General features: G+C 40.7%; 1 non-coding gene across 1 annotated transcript; it reads right to left on the bottom strand.

Annotated features, from left to right (window-relative positions):
* Nucleotides 1-4,680: 4,680 nt before the first annotated feature.
* Nucleotides 4,681-4,826, bottom strand: LOC120101276 (small nucleolar RNA SNORA48). The gene has a single exon (XR_005501650.1). It is a non-coding gene; the product is annotated as a small nucleolar RNA SNORA48 (small nucleolar RNA).
* Between the last annotated feature and the right edge of the window lie 2,049 nt (nucleotides 4,827-6,875).

Below are 6,875 nucleotides of genomic sequence, written 5' to 3'. Positions count from 1 at the left end.
AAAAACAAAAGCAAAAACAAAACAAACTTTTACTTTCAGCTTTCTTTGTGTCATTTGAAAACAGACATCCTGCAAAAGAAACATAAGTCAAGTCTTTGATTCACACACACACACACACACACACACACACACACACACACACACACAGAGAGAGAGAGAGAGAGAGAGAGAGAGAGAGAGAGAGAGAGAGAGCACAGAGGCTAATGTCTTATGAAATGTTTTAAGAATTCGGTTTATCTCCAATTACAAATTTTCCTTTATGATTTGATGATATCCTCATATGAAATTCTCAAAGAATAAAAAAGAAACCTAAAACATGAAAAAGACCAAAAGAACCTCTATGGAAAGATATATCTAGATTCATCCTTAATTCATTTGGATGTGGTCAATTTTGCTTAGATTATATTCAAATATTAATGTTAGGTATCTGGGTTATAGATGTTTGATTTTTCTGACTTGTATTCATGAAGGGATATGAACATCAAAGATGTTCATGAAACATCAAAGATATCTAGAGCATTTCACTTAATTTCCATCTAAAAGAACATAGAATTAAAGTCACCTTCGATATGTATTAATAAATGATGACTCAAAATCGAGGGCTAATGATTGAATCACCCAACTTTTGACCACTTTGCATGGATGTATACCAAAGTCTTCACAGGCCCTGGGGATTAAAGGAATAACACGTAATATGAAGCATAAGTATGACTGTAAAAGTCCAGTGTTTCTTTTAGGCCTGTTGCTATCAAGTATGAGCTACACCAAGGAAGATAATGTGCTCTGCACTCAAATTGAGTTAGGTGACATCATGTTAAAATGCCATAGTGAACAAGATGTGGGCTCACAGTCATTATCTCTCCCTTCTGTTTAATTACGATGTTTCTGTCACAGAAGAGCTTATATCTTTTTGCATTGATTTGTAACATCCTAGAAAAGAATGGATGTTGTGCAGTGGGATTGTCACTTGGCTTTGAGATTGTCAACTTTATTCACCGAATAGTTACTAAATACCTGCTATGTTTTGGATGGTCTTGTATTTCTTTGAAGTACAGTAAGGGTGAGGTATAGGCAACTGATGAATATATTTTTGCCTTTATACAGATTCCCTGGGAGTAAAGGCAGACAAAACATATCAATGCGTCATGTATGTGCATAAAATACTTGAAACAACACTGAATGTTTGGGAGGAATGGAGGCGGGGGGAGGTGGGAGTCCATCAAGTTCTCAATGTAAATGCAGTAACTCCAGGTTCATCTAAATCATTCCATGTTAAAACTGAAAGGATTTGTCAGTTGTTAAGGACATTTTTCTTATCTTGCTCTTAATACTTTACTTTTAATTTTAAATATTAGCTTATAAAGAACCAGGTTTCCCTGTGGTGTTTTCACACATTTCGTATTGCTTCCTCTCCATTTTGATTTCCTTTCTCTTTCCAATGTGGCTACTCCCATCTTGGGTTATTTTTCCTGCCTCTTTCTTTTAAAGCCCCTATTTGTTTTATTGACAATAGTTCTTGCTCTTAACACAATATATCCTGATAATGGTTCCTCTCCTCAAAGACCTCCCATGGTCTCTCCTCTTCCTTTTGAATCCAATCAACATGAGTCTTTCTCCTTCTCTCTCCTTAGGGTACAAATAGATATTAAATAAATAAATAAGATAAAACTCAAACAAACTCTAATGAAACACAACAATAAAATGAACAAAAGAAAAAGAGCCAAAGAAAAAGCATGAAAAATACACACAGATATAAATGCAGTGATAGACATGTTGCACACATTGAAGTCCAACGATATATTTGTGAAAGATCTGAAAGGGAAAAGAATAAAAAGGGCTGACATATCAGTATCAGAAAAAGAACCTTTAAAAATTCTGTTGAGGAATAAAGCTACAGGACTCTCTTCTTCTGCTCTTCGTCTCTTCTGCTCTCTCTCTCTCTCTCTCCCTCTCCTGGCTTGACACGATAAAAAAAATTCTGTTGAGTTCATTATTTTCGTTTGCCATGTAAGTATATTGCCTGCCCTTATGTATGCTTTGTGTAACCACTCAGACTCCATTGGAGAAGACTCATTTTTTTATTTGTGAGCAATTATCAATTGGAGCTGGGTTAGGAATGGGGGCTTGTGTTCACTATTCCTCTCATTGTAGGACCCATCTAGTGCAGACCTGTCCAGGCCCTGTGCATGCTGTCTCAGTCTCTATGATATCCGATGTGTGTCAGTCTTGCTGTGATTAGAAGCCATGCTTCCTTGGTGCCCTCCATTTTTTCTTGCTCTTATAGTCTTCCTGCCTCCTTTTCCATGGGGTTCTGTGGAGTTTCTGAGGGGAAGGATGTGATGCAGGCATCTCATTTAGAACAGGGTGTTCTTTCTTTCTAGTTCTATGTGTCCTTTTAGAGTTTCCTAGCTTTTACCCATATTTACATTCTCTAGGTTCAGCTGGTATCTGTGTATGAGAGAGAACATATGATGTTTGTCTTTCTGACCAGGGTAAACTCTAATATGTTTTCCAGATCTTTCAATTTTCCTGAGAATTTCATAATTCCACTTGTGTTTCTTGCTAGATAAAATTCAACTGTACATAGGTACCAACCATTTATTATCCATTGATCCACTGATACATACTTGGGCTGATGGCAGTTTTACTGACATTCATTAATTATGCATGTTAATTGGAGTTTTTGTGCTATTTTATGCAAGAATAGAGCATGCAGTAGTCATATTTGTCCCTGGTTCTTTTCGTAAATGCTGAGTCTGAATATCACAAAGGTAGTGGTTTTCTCTCTCCTTTATTTAAAAATCTTTTTATTTGTTCTTTGTGACTTTCACAACATGCACCTCAGTCCTGATCATCTCCTTGTCCTTTCATATTCACCTTGGCAAACTCTTCCCCAAATAATAAAACACACACACATGCACACATGCACTGCACACGTACATGCACACATACACACCCCATCACCACTACCAACAACCCAAAGCATAGGAATCATCTCATCATGGAACCTGTAGTATAGTACAGCATGCCCCACAGTATATCCCTTTGCCCACACATGTTCACTTGCAAATGTTCATTGCAATTAATCATTGGTCTGGTTCAAGATCACTGGCTTCTACAACACTGTTAATATTGAATCCTCACTGGACTTCCTGCCAGTTATCCTGTCGTTGCCCCAATATCATGACAATCCTGCAGCTTTGGAACGGCGGGACTGGCCCTTTCATGCATCCCAACAATTTGCAGATGACACAGATTTTGTGGTTGGTCAATTCAGAGTCACGGATCTGGGTCTGAATGGTAGCTGAGCTTGTTAGTTCCAGATATCCTGCCTGCACCATGAGAGTTCTCCAGCACTGAGGCAGCTAGGCCACCCGGTGCTTCTATTTGCAGGAAACAGGGTCAGCTTTCCTGTTCTCATGCCCTTGGTATTGGCTCACCTGAACCTACATCTCCAAAGCCAGATCCACTATGATGCCCAGTCAAGGTTCTGGCCCCATTTCCCAAGAGCTGCAGCCTGTGAAGGGCTGGGCCAACTCTCCTTCCCTTACATCCTCTGGGCTGGCTTACCTGCATCCTAAGCATGAGGACCAGCACTACTGTGTTGTCCACATGAGAGACAGAATCTTCTCTCCTGACTGTTGTAACAGTTAAGCAATGGACAGAGCCAGTTCATCATCCCTCCTGACTATTCCCAATTCCCCCTAGAGGTAAGTTCTCCTAACTGCCACGTGTGTGTGTGTGTGTGTGTGTGTGTGTGTGTGTGTGTGTGTGTAGGAAGAATCATCTGTATACCCAAACCACCTCACAGCAGATGAGTGGCAGGGCCAGCTCTCCAGTGCTCTCATTCTAGAGGCTGGCTCACTCATGATCCTTTGACAAGAGCCAGGGCCTACTGTGCTGCCCAGGCAAGGTGCAGAACGAGCTTTTCTACTCTTATGGCCTGACGGCCATCTCTCCTGATTGTAGCAGGCAGTGAGGAGTAAGGGGAACATTATTACCTTCATACCCATACCACCTCATGGCAGCCAGGAGTCAGAACTTGCTCACCTACACACTGGCCACCAGGGCCAGCTCCACTGTGCTGCCTGGGCAAGGTAGAGGGCCTGCTTTCCTGAGTGCTGCTGATGGTGAGCGATAGAGCCAGCTCTATAGACTGCTGCTTCTGGTGAGGGGTGGGGCTAGTTGTGTCTGGATATCTTTGTGGTCCCCAGCAGCTGCCCCAACCAGCTATCCTCAGGTTCTCTAGTAGTACTATGAACAATGGACATAAAGACTGACCCCTGCTGATCTGTAATCACAGACCCAGACATGGCTCTCAGCAGGGACTTCACTATGGCCCCAAGTAGCAGGGTTTACCACTAATAAGAGAATATTTCTATCCACTTTCAGGTCTATAGTTCCATTCTTTTCATAATATTCAATCTTCTCCAACTTTCTTTCTCTCCCATCTGACCACCACATACTTACACACTGTGGTGGCTCTTAATGCATGCTGGCCACATGGCTGGAGGACCCCTGGGTGACATCCTCTATCTGTGCTGCATGGATGGCAGCAAGCTGGTGTCTATGGCCTTCCCATGTCTTGTACTGGAGGGCAAGTCTGTGGGTGGCCTAACAGTTGGCAGGTCTCTGTCTTCCTTCTCCCACACTGCACTGTCTGGATTTGATTTGATTTTTTGATGATTCCTAAGCATAAGACAGCTTTGGCCACTAAGCCAAGCATCAAGCTAGGATGAACAAAGGACTGCCATCTGCTCTGCTACCGACTGATGTAAGAAAATCACCACCAACAAGGTATCTCTTTGGCCATTGCCTCGGGGGTTTTCTTTCCTTTTTATCATCCTTAGTTGGACCTTATATTCACCAACAAGATACACAGATCTCTTACAAAAAGTTTAGGGATACAATAAAGTCATTTAGCTCCTTTAGAATGGTTTTAAATTTAGTGTCAAATGTTTATTTATTTTGAAAAAAATTGATGCCTGTGCCTTGCTTTAAATGATAAGGAATGATATAGTGTTACTTAATGTTTTTGGTTATTTTATTTATTTACATTTCAAATGTTACCCCTGTTCCTAGTTTCACTCTCCAAATCCCCTATCCTCTCCCTCCTCCTCCTGCCTCTATGAGGAGGCTCTCCCACACACCCACACATTCCCACCTCAGCACCCTTGTACTCCCCTACCCTGTGTCATTTTGCCTCCAAAGGACCAACGGGGTTCCCCTCCCATTGTTACCAGATGAAGCCATCCTCTGTTACATATCCAGCTGGAACCATGGGTCCCCCATGTGTACTCTTTGGTTGGTGGTTTAGTCCCAGGAAGTTTTGAGGGGTCTGGTTGGGTGATATTGTTGTTCTTCCTATGGGGTTGCAAACCCCTTTAGCTCCTGCAGTCCTTTCTCTTTACTTCTCTATCTGGGACCCTTTGCTCAATCCAATGGTTGGCTGCAAGCATCTGCCTCTGTATTTGTCAGACTCTGGCAGGGCCTCTCAGGAGATAGCTGGGCCAGGTTCCTGTCAGCAAGCACTTCTTGGCATCAGCAATAGCATCTGGGTTTTGGTGTCTGCAGATGGGATGGATCCCTAGGTTGGGTAGTCTCTGGATGGCTCAGTCTTTGTTCCACTCTTTGTCCCTACATTTCCTTTTGAAAGGAGGGATTTTGGATTAATATTTTTGAGGTGGGTAGATAGCCTCATTCCTCAACCAGCAGCCATTTCATCCACTGGGTATAGTCTCTACTGGTTCTATCTCCCCTTTATTCAAAAGGAGATATGTATCATTGGGGAAGGAGGAAGTGGGGGTAGCCACTAGAAAGTCCCAGATGCTAGGGACCCAAGAGGTTTCAAGGACACATGGGGAGGACAAATGGTTACTTCTTATATATTCTTTGACAACTAAGTTTTTAAATTACAATAAAACACAAATTATTCTCTATTTCCAACTCACCACATCTGATACCTCTTTAATATAGACCACCATTTCTACATACATGATAAATATTCTTGTACTTCTCTTAGTTCTTTTCCAGTTTTCATAACTAATAGTTTCCTTGAATAATTATCTGATTGAAACAGAGGAATTGAAACATCCTCTTTATATATATTTATTGAAGTTAGTATTTTCTTGATAACTGACAAAACTTATGATCATCACCATGAGGTCAGTTTCTAGCTTAAAAGTTTCTAATTGACAGGCCCACAAATAACAAAGCCCTTGATCTTTGTGATGTATGGTAGTAAATGCTTCTTTTTTTGACATGTCTAGATTTGCTGTTTGCTGTGATTTTTCTCTTAAGGGCTACTTGGTAATATTTAATCTTCATTACTACCTATTAAGGATCTTTGTTGCTTGTTTCTTATTTTCTAATCAATTAGTATCACATATAGGAAATAGATTGTCAATGAATATGCTATAAAAATTAAGATGGTTTAATACTATTTACATATATTAAAATAATAGCAGTAGGTTCTCCCCAATGTCTATGACCTGTATAGCCATAAGTTTCTTAACTCTACAATGGTGCTGATATGGGTTTGATCTTGTGGAAAATAACTGAAATTCTGTCAGAAACTGGTTGTTCACTCCCACCATGTTTGTGCCACTTTTGTACCAGTGAGTATATCTTTCCAAGGCACATGTTTTTGTAAGTCACAGGGTTTACCAATTGATAAGATACATGTTACCTTGATGACTTTTCTAATCTGGTAATATGCATAGCACCTACTAGTAACTATAAAAACTAACAAGAAGGTATGAAGTTTCCAGGTCTAGTAGCAGATAGATAAATCCACTCTATAGATCTCAAATACATGGTGCCTTAGGCAAGAAAAGTTTTACTGCTATGCTCTTTAGGGTAACCAAGAGCATTGG

This window comes from Rattus norvegicus, chromosome 2 (genome assembly GCF_036323735.1).
Source record: "Rattus norvegicus strain BN/NHsdMcwi chromosome 2, GRCr8, whole genome shotgun sequence".
Classification (NCBI taxonomy): domain Eukaryota; kingdom Metazoa; phylum Chordata; class Mammalia; order Rodentia; family Muridae; genus Rattus; species Rattus norvegicus.
The sequence above is the reverse complement of the archived record's forward strand: the minus strand, read 5'-3'. Positions and strand labels throughout refer to the sequence as shown.